The 20,243-nt window shown below is 41.5% G+C and overlaps 1 protein-coding gene across 1 annotated transcript in view; it reads left to right on the top strand.

Annotated features, from left to right (window-relative positions):
* The window catches only part of SGCD (sarcoglycan delta), a 639,540-nt gene that overhangs the window by 142,580 nt on the left and 476,717 nt on the right, over positions 1 to 20,243 (top strand). Inside the window, exon 2 of the mRNA XM_069763505.1 lies at positions 12,024 to 12,087. The gene's annotated coding sequence lies outside the window, so the exon portion shown is untranslated. The remainder of the gene's footprint in view (positions 1 to 12,023; positions 12,088 to 20,243) is intronic.

The raw sequence follows: 20,243 nt of genomic DNA, 5'->3' as shown, positions 1-20,243 counted from the left end.
GTGTACTATTTAATGAAGCTGCCAGTTGAGGACGTGTGAGGCGTCGATTTCTCAAACTACAGACTCTAATGTACTTGTCTTGTTGCTCAGTTGTGCAGCGGGGCCTCCCACTTCTCCTACTCTGGTTAGAGCCTGTTTGTGCCCTCCTCTGGAGGGAGTAGTACACACCGTTGTAGGAAATCTTCAGTTTCTTGGCAATTTCTCGCATGGAATAGCCTTAATTTCTAAGAACAAGAATAGACTGTCGAGTTTCACATGAAAGTTCTTTTTTTCTGGCCATTTTGAGAGTTTAATGGAACCAACAAATGTAATGCTCCAGATTCTCAACTAGCTCAAAGGAAGGTCAGGTTTATAGGTTCTTTAATCAGCCAAACTGTTTTCAGCTGTGCTAACATACTTGCCCAAGGGTTTTCAAGGGTATTCTAACCATCCATTAGCCTTCTTACATAGTTAGCAAACACAAAGTACCATAAGAACACTGGAGTGATGGTTGTTGGAAATGGGCCTCTATACAGCTATGAAGATATTGCATTACAATCCAGCCGTTTGCAGCTAGAATAGTCATTTACCACATTAACAATGTATAGAGTGCATTTAATGTTAGCTTCATTGGAAAAAACTGTGCTTTTCAGAAGAGAGTTTGTTATGCTTACAGCAGACGAAGAGTTAATCGCCAAATAAATGGATAGCCACTGACAAAGATAAAGAAGAAAGCTCGTTTGAAGAGAAGATACAATATGATGCAGGAACAAGTCCAGATAACAGTTTATGATTACAGCAGACAAAGGGTTAATCAACAGGTCTGCCCCACAAGTGGATAAAGCTTGTAGAAATCACAAGAGTTTGCAGGGTTAATTACAGCTGAGAGAACTGGATGGCAAAGCAGAGGATAACAAAACACAAGGCTCACTCAACACTCAAAAACTCATGACTGTCCAAGTCGGCCTTAAAAGGTCTTGAGTGATGATGTCACTGGACGTATTACATAGTATTTAGAAGGGATAATATATACTCCTGAGGTCAAATTAATAAATAAAAATACTTTAAAAATCTCATTTAATTGACAATTATACCGACATGTATGCACGAAAACTGAAAGTAGAGCTATTTTTGGAAGCAATGTGGACAACAGTAAACTTAACTGTGAACTACACTTTCTAGTGAGGAGTTTCCAAAAAGTCTTGAGTGTGCACAGTAAGTAGATATTGCAGTTTCACACTAACGAACATCTTATCAAGTGTTTTGAGCTACTTATGGCTCCTTAGGTTTCATTGGTTCTTTCTGACCATACAGGAAAGAGGAGGCGATATATCTCAGGAGTGGGGAGGAACAGGAACAAAAGAAAGACAACACCGGATTCAGGATAATAGTGGCATTTACGACAGATAATAAAAGTACATATTTATGGCAAGTGTCAGGTCCTCTTTAAGTTTTTAAAGCAGTGAGAACATGGGATGTCTCATCAGCAATGAATCCTTTGAAAAAGAGCCACTGGGACGGTCAGTCACTCTTCTAGCATCTGGAAGCTGCTGTCAACCAGGCATCTGCTGTAGGGAATACGTAATACTGCATGGCAGAGATTTACATAAATGGCTGTCCTTGTAATAAAAGATGGCTTAGTTTTCCAGGATGGGAGAAACTCACAGAGAGCAGCTATCCATCCTGATTACGAGTACCAAAAAGTACTTTATGAAATCCATATGGGGTTTTCTTCATGAGACAACCCCTTATTAATAATTCAATTTTAAATGGTGTCAAAATAGGAGAACCTAACCTCATAATTGGTTCAATGTCTAGGAAGGCTTTTTCCAAAGTTTTTTTTTTTGGCCAAGGGGAAAAATGGATTCAACAAATCCTTTATATGTGTCACTAATTTCAGAAATAACAGAAATCATAGAGCCAGCCTGTACAAAGCTGAAAAGTGCCACACTTGAATTAAGTCATTTGGCTTGTGTTATCACAACAGCCTTGTTATAATTGAAGGTGGCCAGGAGGTGAGCTGATCGTGGCAAAAGTAGATTCAGAAACTCAGTGCCATATTTTCATACTGCATACGAGTACCTGCCATCTGAATGTGCAATGATGAAATAAATGGATGGTGCTGTGTCTGACAGATCCAGTTTTTCTTAGCACCTCTAGTAGAGGCACATCCTAAGCAGAACTCTCCTCTTTATGACGTTCATGTGATCCAAATAAAACATCTGGAAAGGGGATGTTTTCATGATTCCATGATAACACATTAACCATCTAGTAGTAACAATTATTTAGAATATATTGTCTTTCTTCTACCTTGATTATTACTATGATAAGCCTTGAATACCGGTTACAAACTACTTAATCAAATGCAAAATATAACCACACGGCTCATGGGAAGTGCTTTGTGCCCCGGGCTGTTAATTGAGATATTCTTTATTTTTCATGTCATGAGTATGAGTTGTGTGCCCGGTGTGTTAAATGCAGCCTGACATGTGAGAGGTAACATGTGTGCAGTGCGTTGGCCATTACATCACCGACTGATACATTTTGCCAGTGGGACTGCTGCTTTATCATGGCTGGCTGGAGGGGCCGGCAGCTGTGTGATGTATTGAGTCATTGTGTGACACTTTTCGAGACAGATCAAGGACTTTAAAAATATCTCTGAGGGCTTCGTCATTGCTATTTAAAGCACAGCAGATTTGTATTAGTTTATGTAGATGTACTCTGCTACGCTACTCTGGATCTACCACTTGGCACCGGTGCTTGGATAACATTGAAATCAGGCTGGAAGTGTAATTAAGCCGATTTCATCAGCGGAGCCCTGCAATTTTATACAGGACGACCTAAAACATGACAATTTAGAGGGCTTAGAAGCTGCGAATTGGGCCAATAAAACAGGACGTGTTATCTGGATGAGACCTGAAAAAAAAAAATTAGACTGTACAACCGTAACCGAATTCTGGCCCAAATGAACCATTCTGCAGCCAAAAAAAGGGTTAATGAGTGCCAGCTTGCTCCACTAGTAACAAAATGCTGGCTCCGCACAAGTAATTCTTTTACAACAGGAAGGAAGGCAGAAAATGTAATGTACTCAATCAGAATAAACGCTAATTTATGGGTCATGCCTAATACTTAGTTCCCCTACACCAAAATGACTCAGGATATTTGGTGATGTCCCATATCTAACCATTTGTAAGGTATTGATGTTGCATAGTGTCACGATAATCAGTTACAGGTTTCACCCGGGACTATCTCTGATGGTGGACTCGTCAAACGAATTAAAGGGGTTATCCAGGTTGTTGTTTTTTTTTACTATGGGCCTAAAAACTAACAGGCAGGTATTTGCTAACAGAGGCAATTACCTGCCTACTCTACCCAGCTCAGAGTAGTCACTGACCGCTCCTGCCGGCCAATCAGCTGCACTACGTCAACAGAGCAACTCTTCTGCTTCCGGGCTGCTCTGTCGACAGGGCGTGACTGCCAACATCATAATAATTAACAATTCGCTCCCCACAGTTAGGCAGCGGGGAGCCAGCTGTCAATCAGCATGACATCGGCAGTCACACCCCGTCAACAGAGCAGAGCGGAAGAGAACCAATGTTCTATTGAATTGGCATAGTGGAAGCCCGTGAATCGTCAGCAGAAGCAGTCTGTGACCACTCTGTGCTGGCAGAGATCGGCGCCGGCCACATGCAGAAAGTAGTTAGCAAGTACCTGATGCCTGTTAGTTGCATGAACCGTAATGCAGAATCTGCAAAGTCACCCTTCCATCTACCATGTGCCATTTATAGTACTAGTATCTTCTTATGTGTCAAGGAAATTTTTGGGCCCCCATTAGGCACCCAGGACCAAGTATGACTGCTGATTCCTATACCTCAGACACACTGGTATAGTTTTATTGAATTGTGAAGATGCCCTTCTAATGTCCAGGTGACTGGTCCAGTAAAAATGGCTTTTTTTGTCCCTGGAACTAAAAACTAAAGTTGGCTAACTATAATCAAAATATATTAAGCTGAATTCTCACTTCATTTTAACACCGAAAGTAGACAAAGTGGCCACCCGGAATAAAAGAGTCTGAAACCTTTCCTTCAAAAAAATGTTTTCCTTCTTCTAAGCATTAGTGATGAGTGAATGTGTTGGGATAAGGTGCTACCCGAGTATCTTTGGGTGTGCTCGAATAGTATATTCGAGTCCACGCGGCTGCATGTCTCGCGGCTCTTAGTCAGCCGTTACACAAAACACAGCAAAAATGGGACTAAAGACACTCTTTGCGGCATGACCCAGATGACGTAGCGGTCTTGTGAGACCGCACGTCATCACAGGTCATTTTCGCAAAGCATCCCTGGGAACGGGAGCATCGCGAGGAGCGGGAAAGCTGTGCGGGACGCTGAAAGATGAGAATATCACTATTTTTATTTTAATTCTTTTTTTTAACAATTATATGGTTCCCAGGGCCCGGAGGAGAGTCTCCTCTCCTCCACCCTGGGTACCAACCGCACATGATCCGCTTACTTCCCGCATGGTGGGCATAGCCCCATGCGGGAAGTAAGCGGATCAATGCATTCCTATGTGTGCGGAATCGCCGCGATTCCGCACTTTAATGAACATGCTGCATTTTTTTTTCCGGAATGCGATTCCGCGGCGGAAAAAAACGCAGCATGTGCACAAAAAATGCAGAATGCATTCTCATAATAGGATGCTTAATGAATGCATTTTTAACCCGGTTTTATTGCGTTTTTATAGCGGAAAAAAACGTGAAAATTGCTGAACGTGTGCACACAGCCTTAGGGTATGTGCACACGTTGCGGATTTGCCTCTGGAATTTTTTGTGCGGATTCTGCATCTCTTGGTAGAAAACGCAGGTGTGGATTTGATGCGTTTTTTATGCGGATTTTGTACGGATTTACTGCGGATTTTGTGCGGATTTCATGCGTATTTACCCCTGCGGATTTCTATAATGGAATGGGTACAAAACGCTGCAGATCCGCACAAATAACTGATATGCTCCTTCTTTCAATCCGCAATGTTTTCCGTGTGGAATTTTCCGCACCATTAGCACAGCATTTTTTTTTCTCCATTGATTTACATTGTACTGTAAATCACTTGCGGATATGCAGCGTTTCTTCGCAGAAAAAAACGCTGCGGATCCGCAGTAAATCCGCAACGTGTGCACATAGCCTTAAGGGTCTCCGTCCATGCTGCCCAAACCATGGGAATCGGATCAGATCCCGGCTAAACAATTGCAACCATGTAAAGTATGTTTTTCTCTGAAACTCAACATCTCTGTTGTTCTCCTATTTCCAAACTATTCATAGTGTTTCAGAGAAAACATAATTTGAAGAGCGTCTCCACGCTCCATCCCTAGTTGATTAGCAGGTCTCTCTCCTGTGCCTCCTGTGTACATATCCAGAGACCTATCAATCAAACAGAGCAGTATGGGGTAGAATGGCTGTGAACTAGTCACTTCTTCAAACTGTTTTCTCTGACACTCATTTGAGAAAAACATATGTGGCTATGTAACGTGGCTCTGGGCGGTAGCCGTGGGCGAGGCACTTGTCTTTCACACCATGCCACGCTACATTAAGATGGGGATTCTGGCTGGGTGTTTGGACTTTGGGTACGGAGATGTCACGTCTTGTAGGCCACATAATGCCGGCCGGCCAGGACACAGTTCAGTGAGGGAGACCACCACTTAAAAATGAACTGTCCTTAACTGAAAAATAACTTGGTGGGAATTATATGCAACAGATAGCAGGGACATAACTTCATGAACATTTCTCTTAATACATGAAACACATTTTCTATAACCCTCCTTACTTAGTCCTCTGTCTTCACCACCATCCAGCACGATACTTCGGGAACTTCCCTATTCCCCAACAGCGGTACTGCAGTCAGTAAGAACCTTCGAGAACTTCCCTCTTCCCCAACAGCGGTACTACAGTCAGTAAGAGAGTGTCCGGTAGTTCATTCCATGGTTTTGTATCCTTTTCCCCTCAGGGGAGCTACTAGAACCACTGTGGCCATTACTCAGTCTACTGGCCAACGCCTTGGACACACCACCTGGGGCACTCTCTTCATCTCACATTCCCTGCTCTGATCCTTCCGTTACCTCCTTGTCTCGCAAGTTTAGTATTGCGTTGCTAGGTTTCTTGCCCCAGATCCCATCTTTGGAGAATCACTCACACTTTCTGTTACTTTCTCTTGCCTCTTTCCTGGATCTCGCTCTCCATTCCCTAGGTTTCCACTCACTCCAGGGACACCCACGTAATGTGACTCTGCTTACCTATCAGACCATAGGTCTGGTTCTACTGCAGGATTGGCCCAATCTGACCTCAAAACAGGAAACCGTCTCTGTCCCTTCACTTTATCCCCTTCCACTCCGGGTTAGTCCCAATCATTTACCATAACTCTCCCTACAGTTGGGCAAAATACAACACCGTCACTAATAACGCATGTCACCACACACATTACACATTACAACAACCCATGGGTCTTCAAGGGGGAACATGGGCAGCATGTCCACCTCCTCACATCTTCAATTGTGCAGCCAGGCTCTGATTCAAGTGGCCGTGGTTTGGGTATCAAAAGTCAAGTGACAAGTTCCTCCCTTTAATCAAAATGTTACACAACGCAATGGGGTAATGATTAACTTTTGGGTTGAGTAACATAACACTATTAAAATGTTTTTTAGCACCAAGTGGTCCAATTAAGTTACTTAAAGGGGCTAATTTTGTATAATCCCTACTTGTTCGGAGGGTCCCTTGTTGAACAGGCAGATAACAAAGTGCTCCACATGCTGGAACACCAAGCAATCAGGTGTAACCTTTTTGGAAACCTAAGGGCTCATTCACATGTCTGTGATTCTCTCATGTGTGAAAATCGGTTTGCATTTCATCAGAGTTTGGTCAGAGTTTCATCACTTTTTCTCCTGTTTCTCCTAGGAGGGCAAATAGACTTTAATTGCCAACATTGATCTGAGCCTTGGATCAACATTGGGCATGCCTCCAGGATTTTTCCCAGACCATTCGGTTCATAAAATATCACGGACATGTGACCAGCCCCATAGACTATCATAGGTACGAGTGCTATTACACATCTGTCCCGGGCTTTGCTCCCTTCACCTTTGTCCACTGTTGGTCTCCATGTCAGGCTTTGTAAGTGGCCCGACATGCTCTTATTAGGTGGTCTACCTATGCTTATACAAGGCCTACCAAGACATACAACTGTGTCTTGGTATTAAGATTCTTAGTTTTCCTGCAACCTGTGTGCTTCCAGTGCGTCTAGTACCTGCTCCATACCGGCTTTCTGGTGTCTTGTCTGCCTGTGGCCTCCAATGCTTCTAGTCCTTGCTCCCCACTTACCTTACATACCTCCTGCTTTGATGTCCATGACCGGTGTTCCCACCTGGACCTGGGTCTTAAAAGATCCACCTCACCAAGTGAGCCGAAACAAGTTTTATCCGTGAAAAATATGGATAGCACTCGTACACGAAAAACCGACATGTGAATAAGCCCTTATATGAAGTGTTTAGTTTCCTTGCAGAGCTACCAAGGAGCAATTAAACAATAATTAGTGCATATTCAAATTATTGGATTGAGTTTGTAATGTAGGACAAGACAGGTCCTCAGGGGCGGGAGACATTCTTTATCACTTCTCCCCGCTCTGGATGTGAGAATTTAGAAGATGGGATGAACTTTATGAACTAAGAATTTCCTAATACATTAAACAAAAATGTTTTTCTGAACAAGCCTTTTGTCGCTATGCCCTTGACTGATCCAACAATCACTAGCTCAAACAATAGAGATGTTCCTCTTAGTCTTTGCCTTATTGCATGAGTTTTATTCTATTTCCCTTATTAATGCTAATGTTGATTAAGACCGAGGTGGTTCACAGACTTTGGTGGATGTGTTTGCTGTGCAGCTGTGCCCTCTAATCTGTGCCGCTCACCTTCCTCACATCTTTCATCCGGTGAGAGGGTACTATTTATCACTCTCTACTCTTGGGAGCAGCCACTGACCTCCGCTCCCCTTGACCTCCACTCCTGGGCTGGAATGATGACTATTTTTCAGCAGCTTGGTCCTAGATAAATGGTTCTCAGAGGGGTAAATGAGGGAAGAATATGTATTAACCTTTTAGGCTCCAGGTAAGCTTGTAATGCTGATAGAGTATATCTTCGGATGCCATTGATGTTACCATGATTGATTCATTACATATCAATCATCAGGTCACCACAAGTCCATTTCATCTCAATTTTAGTATATTAATTATTATTCTAGTATATGATTAATGATTATGCTAAAGAAAGATATCCATGCTAACTTTTGTTGCCCTGGTCCATTTTATATTGTTTGTTTTATTTATTTTTTTCATTTATTTCACACTGTGCCCCCAATAAGGCTTAAAATACCTTTGTGGAACATTTTAACATTAGTTCATTATTTTTATTGCTGATACCCCTGTAACTGGGGCTTTTTATTTAGCCCCAGTTACAGGGGAATTTCAGCTTCCTGTCTGCATACCGAAGCTGACTGAGTCTCATAGGACCCAGCAGCTCCTGCGTATTCCTTACACCTAGCAATCACATGACTGATGGGTACTGAGGAGGAAGCACAGTCAGTGATACTGCTTCCTTATTTGTATATACAAGTGCATACAGTGATAGATAAGGTAAACATGGAAATAAATCATGTGTATCTTCTCTTCGAGGAGTCTGGCTGTGTCTGACAGCCGTCTCAAAGTTGCTTGCATTGTATTGAAGTTTCAGAACGTCACTGCGCAGTAAAGTAAGGGCTGTCATGTCATTTATAGTCCTTGGACAGTCCAGAAGTAGTTAAAAGGATGAAAATTACTGATCTGTTCTGATGTTAAAAAGAAAACCGCCAGCCAACCTTCCAGCTCACAGGAGACTAATCTCATAATCTGAGGGGGGGAAAATACAGTAGTCATTATACTAATGAATCCAATCAATCTAGAATTTAACTGGATATTCTTTCATTGTCATGTATAGAAGCCATTTTCTAGAAGGCATTCTCTCAGAAAGCAAGGTGTCTTTTTTGTCCTACAAGATTATATTACCTACGCAATTATTCATAACTAGATTTATTATCATCATTGCTGCTTTAGGCAACTTTTTTATGGATGGTGGCACCACTGGTATACAGAAGTCTTTTCTTTGTAGGTTAACCAAATCATGTCTCTTATCTCACTCTACTTACTACAACACCCCAAATATTTTAGATAGCTCTTGGTTATGTCGGTAGTTATCTTGTCTGACTCTTCCATACTCAGAATGGCTCGTTCTCTATGAGAGAGCTACTGCGAGACTCCTCTGGTGGTGGCTTATCTGTTAGAAAATAAAAAGATCCTCATCTGCCCCTGACATTATCTGTCCTTGGCATCCATACACATTAGATTGTGGGACGAACCTGTTGCTATCGGTGGGTTCTGTCAACATTAGTATAATGTGAACAGGGGCCTATACTTTCATAAATGTCTCTTTTGCCTACATGAACTTTGCTTTAACCAATATTACAAATATAGACCCATTGGGCTAACTACACAGTTGTCAAGAACCTCTTAGGTAGAGCAGTGTTCCCCAACTCTGGTCCTCAAGAGACACCAACAGATTATGTTTTCGGGATTTCTTTAGAATTGCCCAGGTGATAATTCCATTACCTGTCAATTCTAAGGAAATCCTGTAAACATAATCTGATGGTGTCTCTTGAGGACAAGAGTTGGGGAAAACTGTCACAGAGCATGTACTTTTCAAAAAAGGGGGAAAAATATTTAAAAAATTCTAGCCCACATTTATCGTGACCATTGACATTACATTTTTATTATGATTATTATTGCTCCATTTATTCCATGGACCTTTACATGTGAGGAGGGGTATACTTAATAAAAACAAGTATAATAATCTTAAACAATACAAGTCACGACTGGTACAGGAGGAGAGAGGATCCTGCCCGGAGGAGCACACTGTGATGAGGTCTTGCAGTGGTCGCCTGGCAGCTCTAAAATGACTTACAGTAAGCCACTCCATTTACCAGATCCCAGAGGTTACACTGGCCTTCATTATTTAACCCCTGTAAAGGGATCTAACCTTAAATAGGGGCCCCTGGGCTGGGTCCTCAGAATAAGCTGCTGTCTGGTAGTACAGACTAGTAGGAGTGGTCAGATAGCAGGGTCAGAAACAAGAGAGCAGGAAAAGTACGAAATCAGAAGATGAAAGAATCGTTAGTAAAATAAGCCAAAGTAAAAATAGAAAACAAATACACTGCACAGGATCTGAACAAACAGGACTAAACCAGAGGAACATAAGGATATATCTGGCAGCTTCCAGCAGTAAGCTTAGAGCTTAAATAGGGTGTGGTGCTCTCCAGTTGGCTGAAGCAGGAAGCTGATAACTCCATTTGGACAGCACACACCCATACTGCCAGACTGGATGGTACTGCAGATCCAAGCCACCCTAATCTCAGTGTCTGTACAGAGCCCGCGCCATTCTGATCCTCTAGTTCCTGATGGAGATGTACATATGTACATATGAGAACCGTCACTCATCAAGGTCTGCTTTTTGTTCTTTGTGTCAGTGGAGTAATCCTATCTGCAAACATGAGAAAAAGAGCAGTAAAGAACTTGACACATGCTCAGTCTTAAAGATTCCCTTTACCGTGGTACATGTCATACATAGACTAAAGATGGAAATGAGATGGGGATTATCCAGTGACCAACTGAAAGAAGATGCAGAATTCTTTTCAGTTGGTTTTCCTTTTTTTATTGATCCATCGCCACCCAAACCATCTAGTGTAGGTTTAGGTCAGATGACTATGAAGCTCGAGTTATATAACGGTATTCTCTCCTCCGATGCCAAATAGCTTATGGGGGTCTATCATTTCAATTTTTGTCAAGATGAGCCAACTAAGCCGAAAACTAGTTGGGAAGGTTATTTGGACAGGTTGACCAGTGAACCTGAGAAGTCAGGTTTTGGCAAAATAATGACCTTAGAAAGTCGAGAAAAAGGCTATGTGCAAAAGAGTGTTTTTGAGAAGTCTTTTGGAGTAGGTCCACGTTGAAAATTCTCCTAAAGAATGCAAAACTCCTCAAAAACATGAAGGTTCTGCTCAGTTTCCTCAGAAATAAAAACAGCAAAAAGACCCATTGTACACGTAGCAACTGAGCAGAACCTCCAAGTTTTTGAGGATTTGGATAGTTTCTGCTCCGTTTCTTCTCCAAAACCTCTTTAAGTATTAAGGCTTCATTCACACAATCGTTAAGTTCTCTAATCCTCTGTTGGAAGTCTTGGCATCTATGCTTGAAGGGATGGCACTGCACAGACACTGTTCTTCCAAAAATTACGCAAACAATTACTTAGTCCAATGGATCCATCCAGTAAAAATCTATAGGGTCTGTCAGGCATCAGTGGTCTGGTGATGACAGCAATGAAGAATTGAGACATCTTGTATACATGGAAGCTGTGTCACTAGTGTGAACACATCCTTGATAAATTCATCAAAGTGATAATGGGTCATGTTTTATTGTTACGACTTTCCACTTTACATCTTACACGTGGTTTAAAAATTTGGGTTACAAATCACCCGTAGGGCTCGAATTTCTCGTCGTTTCTGTGGTTTTCACAGATAGCACTCGAACCTATGATATTCTATTTGGCTGTGCACATGTCCGATTTTTTTTCCTCGGACCACAGAAAAAAATCTGAGACTAAGAGTCAGATCAAAATTGGTAATGGAATCTGAGTGAGGTAAGATTTTCACAAACTGCAAAATTGGAAAACCTGGAAAAACTTTGTCCAAGAAAAACTGATGCCACTCTGATCAAAGTCTGATCAGAGTAACGGGATCGTTTTTCTCAGATGAGGAGAACACGGTCAATTGAACCTACCCTTATTGTTAAAGCTTTATAAATCAAATTCATTAAAAAAAAAAATTTTAAAGTCTAAAATTTAGATTCAATTAGTCTTCTACCACAAACTGTTGTTCTACTTTTTTTGTTCTATATTGGAATAAAATTATTATATTTTCTTTCGACAGGTGCGGGGCCTCTGGAGATGGACGCCTTGTAGCTGAAATCCATAGGAGCCTTTGTGTTCTCAAGGTAAACAAAAAAACAAGACCTTGTCTCTAAAGTACATTGTAATCTCCTAATGCATCACTTGGCAGGGCCTACAACTCCCTTCTGCCAGGACATGATGTACAGCTGTAAACATAGTGGTTTTCTACAATATTCTTCAACGTCCATAGAACCGTTATCATTTTTCCAACAATTTTCTTTTGTCTTATGAGTAAGGGTGAAGCCCGATCCTTGCCAAAATAATTTGGATATAGCTAAAGTGCAATGAAATATTTTATTTAATTTTTTCCCGGTAATGTAAACTAGTATTAAAAAGTAGAAAAATTGATGTCGTAAAACAATATAAACAATATAAATCACCTCTGCATAGGTAAATGTTTAACGACTCGATGTCTGATTGCTGGGAATCCCACTGATCATAACAACAAGTGTCTTAAAGTTTCCTGTATGAATAATGAATTACTGAGCATGTGCGAACTCAGTTATAGGCAGCTGTTGCACATGCTCAGTAACCCCGGAGACCCAGCAATCTTCTATTTATCACCTATATTGTTGATTTGGGATAAAAGTTGTTTAATTCTATAAACCAGTCCATTTGGAACCCAACAGGTGTTTTTTTGGGGGGAATATTTTCCTTATTTTTAAATACTCAGATTGTAAAATTGGAACAGGAATTTTGGACTTTGTAACACCTACAGAACCCTGAAGTTCTGATGATCCGTGGTGGCTTTGGAAAGGTAGGTTGAAACGGATCAGACGATCCAAAGGGAAAAACACGGATGGATATCTGGTGAGGGGCAGCAGTGTCCTCCTTCAAAATCTTAATTCGTACCTGTGTAGTTTCAGTGATTGTTCAATCTGAAACAAAGATACAGATCCCGTGCTTAGACCTACCTTCAGGATATGTCATCAGCATCAATTAGGTAGGGGTCTGACTGCCGGCATCCCCATTTATCGTCCAGTTACAGGTCCAGTAGCTGAAAACAGTGTGTGGAGCCGGAATGGTGCAGCTCTGTACACTCTGTAGTGGTCATACTGGGTACTGCAGCTCAGATCCCAATCATTTCAATCTCAGCCGATCTGTAGTACCCAGCAGCAGCCACTGCATTGTGTGCTCCATACACTCTTTACATCTGACCACGAACAGCTGATTGGTGGAGAAATCTAAAGTCTTCGACAACCCCTTTAAAACTGTTTTTGGTGCACATACCATTCTAAAAGGTCCTTGAACTGTCTTAGCACTGATTCTCAGGCTCTGTAATTTTCAATATACTGTTTCAAGTGTGTAGTTCCTCTTCATCAGCATTCTATCGGCACTATAGGTGCTGGAACTTCCGTTCCCTCACTTCCTAGTATACATTGTCCATACTTGCCTGCTCAGAACCAAAATCCCGCCTCTTTGTCATCTCTACAAGCAGTCTGACACACAGTAGAGGCGGAGCAGGAGAGTAAGCTGTCAGTAGGTGACCATTTGCATTCAATGCTTGGTGGGGATCTGAGAAAAAGTTGGATCAAGAGGGTGCAGACAATTGGACTAGACCTTTTTAACTCTTCCTCAATGTAGGTGCTCTCTATTAGCATCCCGGATAGGACCCGTGCACAGTATATACCTTATGGGAATAAACATACTAGAAATAGAAGGAAACCAATATGGCTAAATAGAGCTGTAAGGAGCGCAATAAGGGACAAAAAGAAAGCATTTAGAGAATTAAAGGAAGTAGGTAGTGATGAGGCATTAAATAAATACAGAAAATTAAATACATTCTGTAAAAAGCAAATTAAAGCAGCAAAAATTGAGACAGAGAGACTCATTGCCAGAGAGAGTAAAAATAATCCCAAAATATTCTTTAACTACATAAATAGTAAGAAACTAAGAAATGATAGTGTTGGCCCCCTTAAAAATAGTCTGGGTCAAATGGTGGATGAGGATGAGGAAAAAGCCAATATGCTAAATGACTTTTTTTCATCAGTTTTTACTCAAGAAAATTCCATGGCAGACAATAATGATAACAACAATTCCCCATTAAATGTCACCTGCTTAACCCAGAAGGAAGTATGGCGGCGTCTAAAAATCACCAAAATTGACAAATCTCCGGGCCCGGATGGGATACACCCAGGGCCGGACTGGCCATCGGGCAGTTCTGGCAAATGCCAGAAGGGCCGGTGCCAGTAGTGGGCCGCTGCACGCCGACTCACCCTTAACCCCCCTCGCACCGCCGCTGGCGCATTTAACTATACTGGCGTCTATAACTATGTAGGCTGTGCTGTATACTACTGTGTGGGCTGTGCTGTATACTGCTATGTGGGCTGTGCTATACACTACTATGTGGGCTCTGCTGTATACTACTATGTGGGCTGTGCTATACACTACTATGTGGGCTCTGCTGTATACTACTATGTGGGCTGTGCTACACACTACTATGTGGGCTCTGCTGTATACTACTATGTGGGATGTGCTATATTCTACTATGTGGGCTGTGCTATATACTACTGTGTGGGCTCTGCTGTATACTACTGTGTAGGCTGTGCTATATACTACTATGTGGGCTCTGCTGTATACTACTGTGTGGGTTCTGCTGTATATTGCTATGTAGGCTCTGCTATACACTACTATGTGGGCTGTGCTATATACTATTATGTGGTCTGTGCTATATACTACTGTGTGGGCTCTGCTGTATACTACTGTGTGGGCTGTGCTATATACTACTATGTGGGCTCTGCTGTATACTACTGTGTGGGCTGTGCTATATACTACTATGTGAGCTGTGCTGTATACTACTATGTGGGATGTGCTATATTCTACTATGTGGGCTGTGCTATATACTACTGTGTGGGCTCTGCTGTATACTACTGTGTAGGCTGTGCTATATACTACTATGTGGGCTCTGCTGTATACTACTGTGTGGGTTCTGCTGTATATTGCTATGTGGGCTCTGCTATACACTACTATGTGGGCTGTGCTATATACTATTATGTGGGCTGTGCTATATACTACTATGTGGGCTCTGCTGTATACTACTGTGTGGGCTGTGCTATATACTACTATGTGGGCTCTGCTGTATACTACTGTGTGGGCTGTGCTATATACTACTATGTGGGCTGTGCTGTATACTACTGTGTGGGCTGTGCTGTATACTGCTATGTGGGCTGTGCTACAGACTACTATGTGGGCTCTGCTGTATACTACTATGTGGGCTCTGCTGTATACTACTTTGTGAGCAGTGCTGTATACTACTATGTGGGCTGTGCTATATACTACTGTGTGGGCTCTGCTATATACTACTATGTGGGCTGTGCTGTATACTACTATGTGGGCTGTGCTGTATACTACTATGTGGGCTGTGCTGTATAATACTATGTAGGCAGTGCTGTATACTACTATGCGGGCTGTGCTATATACTACTATGTGGGCTGTGCTATATACTACTGTGTGGGCTCAGCTGTATACTACTGTGTGGCCTGTGCTATATCCTACTATGTGGGCTGTGCTGTATACTGCTATGTGGGCTGTGCTATGCACTACTATGTGGGCTCAGCTGTATACTACTGTGTGGGCTGTGATATATCCTACTATGTGGGCTGTGCTGTATACTGCTATGTGGGCTGTGCTATGCACTACTATGTGGGCTCTGCTGTATACTATGAGGGTTGTGCTATACACTACTATGTGGGCTCTGCTATACACTACTATGTGGGCTGTGCTGTATACTACTATGTGGGCAATGCTGTATACTGCTATTTGGGCTGTGCTGTATACTGCTACATGGGCTGTGCTGTATACTGCTACGTGGGCTGTGTTATCTGCTATGCGGGTTGTGCTATTTACTATGAGGGGTATATTCTATTCTATGGGGAGGCCGTATTATATACTATGTGGCTGTTATATACTATTGTGGGGATATATTATTTTCTATGGGGGAGGCTGTGTTATACTATGGGGGCTGCATTATATTCTATGGGGGCTACATTATATATTATGGGGAGGTGGGCTGTATTATATTCTGGGGGGGCTGCATTATACTGTAATGAGGATTATGGGGAATACATTATACTATATGAAGAACACTGGGGTGCATTATACTATGGGAAGTGAATTGTACTACATGGATGACTATGGCAGTGCATTATACTATATGGAGCACTATGAGGAGTGTATTATGCTATATGGAGGACTATGAGGAGTGTATTATGCTATATGGAGGACTGAGCAGTGTATTTTAATATATGGAGGACTATAGGGAGTGTATTATACTATATGGAGGACTTTGGTGCACATTATAATATATGGAGGACTATGGGGTGTATTTTACTAAACAAGTAAAATGCTGCATAGTCAGATTGTTCTCAGCAGCACATGGCCGGTGTAAACTGTAGATGTGCTGCTGATAACATGATACTGTATGGTGATCTGTTAGTGATCTATTAGTGATGGTTCTGTCCCATCATTCTTTCTCAGACCGTGGAAAGAGGCCGGGAAACAAGCGTTGAACAACTCCAGTATTGTTGATCAAACTCATTTAGCGGCCTGAACTCAGCGCTTGTAAATACAACCAAAATGCTTTTGTGTGATGTGCAATATGTTAGCATTTGGGGCCCCATTTTAAACTTTGCCTAGGGCCCCACTTTGCCTAAAACCGGCCCTGCCTACAAGTGTACAAAGATATTATACAGTCACCATGTGACAAGTGGGCCTGTGTAACTTCAAATGCCAGGGCTGAATTTTAGTCCCAGTCCGGCCCTGGATACACCCCCGAGTACTGCAGGAATTAAGTACAGTCATTGATAGACCATCATTTTTAATCTTTAAAGACTCCATAATAACAGGGTCTGTACCACAGGACTGGCGTATAGCAAATATGGTGCCAATATTCAAAAAGGGGACAAAAACTGAACTCGGAAATTATAGGCCAGTAAGCTTAACCTCTACTGTGGGTAAAATCCTGGAGGGCATTCTAAGGGATGCTATACTGGAGTATCTGAAGAGGAATAACCTCATGACCCAGTATCAGCACGGGTTTACTAGGGACCGTTCATGTCAGACTAATTTGATCAGTTTCTATGAACAGGTAAGTTCCGGACTGGACCAAGGGAACCCAGTGGACGTAGTTTATATGGATTTTTCAAAAGCTTTTGATACGGTGCCACACAAAAGGCTGATACATAAAATGGGAATAATGGGGATAGGGGAAAATATGTGTAAGTGGGTTAAGAGCTGGCTCAGGGATAGGAAACAAAGGGTGGTTATTAATGGAGCACACTCGGACTGGGTCGCGGTTAGCAGTGGGGTACCACAGGGGTCAGTATTGGGCCCTCTTCTTTTTAACATATTTATTAATGACCTTGTAGGGGGCATACAGAGCAGAATTTCAATATTTGCAGATGACACTAAACTCTGCAGGGTAATCAATATAGGGGAGGACAATTTTATATTACAAGATGATTTATGTAAACTAGAAGCTTGGGCTGATAAATGGCAAATGAGCTTTAATGGGGATAAATGTAAGGTCATGCACTTGGGTAGAAGTAATAAGATGTATAATTATGTGCCTAATTCTAAAACTCTGGGCAAAACCGTCAATGAAAAAGACCTGGGTGTATGGGTGGATGACAAACTCATGTTCAGTGGCCAGTGTCAGGCAGCTGCTACAAAGGCAAATAAAATAATGGGATGCATTAAAAGAGGCATAGATGCTCATGAGGAGAACATAATTTTACCTCTATACAAGTCGCTAGTTCGACCACACTTAGAATACTGTGCACAGTTCTGGTCTCCGGTGTATAAGAAAGACATAGCTGAAATAGAGCGGGTGCAGAGAAGAGCGACCAAGGTTATTAGAGGACTGGGGGGTCTGCAATACCAAGATAGGTTATTACACTTGGGGCTATTTAGTTTGGAAAAATGAAGACTAAGGGGTGATATTATGTTAATGAATAAATATATGAGGGGACAGTACAAAGACCTTTCTGATGATCTTTTTAATCCTGAGACAGGGACAAGGGGGCATCCTCTACATCTGGAGGAAAGAAGGTTTAAGCATAATAACAGACGCGGATTCTTTACTGTAAGAGCAGTGAGACTATGGAACTCTCTGCCATATGATGTTGTAATGAGTGATTCTTTACTAAAATTTAAGAGGGGACTGGATACCTTTCTTGAAAAGTATAATGTTACAGGTGATATATACACTAGATTCCTTGATAGGGCGTTTATCCAGGGAACTAGTCTGATTGCCGTATGTGGAGTCGGGAAGGAACTTTTTTCCCCAATGTGGAGCTTACTATTTGCCACATTGTTTTTTTTTGCCTTCCTCTGGATCAACATGTTAGGGCATGTTAGGTTAGGCTATGGGTTGAACTAGATGGACTTAAAGTCTTCCTTCAACCTTAATAACTATGTTACTATGTTATATCTTTCTTATCGTGGCCTATTACTTTGCAAGTTAAAAAATAGTTTAATAGCACTTATTTTTGCTAAATCCAGCAGATATCGTCAACCTTTTGTATGTCCTGGTGGAACTGCAAAGTTCCCTTAGTTGTGTAACCTTATAATTGTAATTAAGCTAATCCCCCAAAATTTGATTTTGGTGGTTTCGCTCAGTTTGGAGGTGCAAAACGCCTTTCCGATGGTCTGCGAGCAGCTTTTTTTTTTTGGGCTGGTAGATCATTAGAGATTATCACTCCATTATGTTGTCATCATTAACCAAGATATCAAAGAAAACGGAGCCGCTTTGAGTTTACGAAAACTTTACAATTAGCAGCTGAGGTAAATGTGATGAAAAATTTAGATTTTCGCATTAAAATAAAATCAGTTCTCATAATTTCACCCATTTGATCATAGAATATCGGAGTCATTTACATAATAAAGTAGTGAAAATACATGGAATTAGTTATCATGCTCTGATCTTTAAGGGGTCTCTGAGTTGGAAAACCCAAATTTAAAATGCCCTAATAGTTAATTTTGTGTTAATTGTGGGGGTCTTTAGGGTGTTCATCTATTAGCCAGACCACACAAAGAGTCTCTCACTCTGGAGGACCCGACATGTCCATGTATACACTGCACAGTATGTAATGCCTCATTTGTCCTGTAGGGGAGCTGCAGGGAAATAAAACACTTCCTTTCAGGTGGTTCTTTCAGACATATGTGATATTACATGCTGTATTATTGCATGCTGACCATTTATTTGACAATTTTGACCATTACATGGCCCAATGCTTGCTCCTACAGCGAGATAAATTATTTTTTTCTGAGTGGTTCTCCATTCTGGTTCAGAGAAGGGGGTTATTTTAGGTTTCCTTTCTAAATAAAAAGTACAGTGTTAAGAGTATTAGTACTGGTATCCTCTATGTAATCTATATATATTCCTTGTACGGAAGCATAGAACGCTTCGAAGTTTTTTTTACACACTGGCTTGTCCTGTTATCTCACATCCCTTTAAGAACACCTAGGAGCTCTTATTGTCCTTATGGATCTCACATATTAAAGGAATATATTGTAAGCTCAGCAGGTCAGAGGTGACAAGGATTGTAGACAGGTCACTGTCCCGTAAATATAAAATATTATCTTTTTTTTATAGATTGACTTTAGCTGTTCGGCTTATGTATTGCTCAGTGAAGAATGGACCGAGCAGCCATGTAGGTCACGGCCACTGGAAGAAATTACTTTTTTTTTCTCTGTGTGTACGGTCAAGGGTGAGAGGTCTTTATCGCTGATCATTTGTTATTTCCTGGCCACTATGAACCATTGTTTTCTTTTTACTACATGTCCCATCACATTTCTCTTTATCTGCTCGCTATCTATAAATGTGGTGCAATGAGAAAATGTTTGAAGCTTTTCAAATATTTTGGAATTTTTTAGCATTTTTTTTTGTTCTTTAGATTGACATATATATGAGTTTACCAAATTACCATAAGGGTATGCTTGAGAAAATATTTCCTGCCCCAAGAAGCCCTAACCCTAACCCCTGCCAGTGCCTACAGTGATATCCACGTAGCTCAGTAGGAACCCAAAGACTTACCGTACCTGTTTTAATGACACAGAGCAGCTTTATGTGAAACCAAGTTCTTTAGAACTTGGATCTGTTGGTATATAAACCCAACTGAGCATTGTATCCATACTGAATCATATGTTATATCAGGGAACACGAAACTTTGTCTGTGTTAGGCTCACCTGGTGAGATGGA

Source organism: Ranitomeya imitator, chromosome 4, assembly GCF_032444005.1.
Source record: "Ranitomeya imitator isolate aRanImi1 chromosome 4, aRanImi1.pri, whole genome shotgun sequence".
Classification (NCBI taxonomy): Eukaryota; Metazoa; Chordata; class Amphibia; order Anura; family Dendrobatidae; genus Ranitomeya; species Ranitomeya imitator.
The sequence above is the reverse complement of the archived record's forward strand: the minus strand, read 5'-3'. Positions and strand labels throughout refer to the sequence as shown.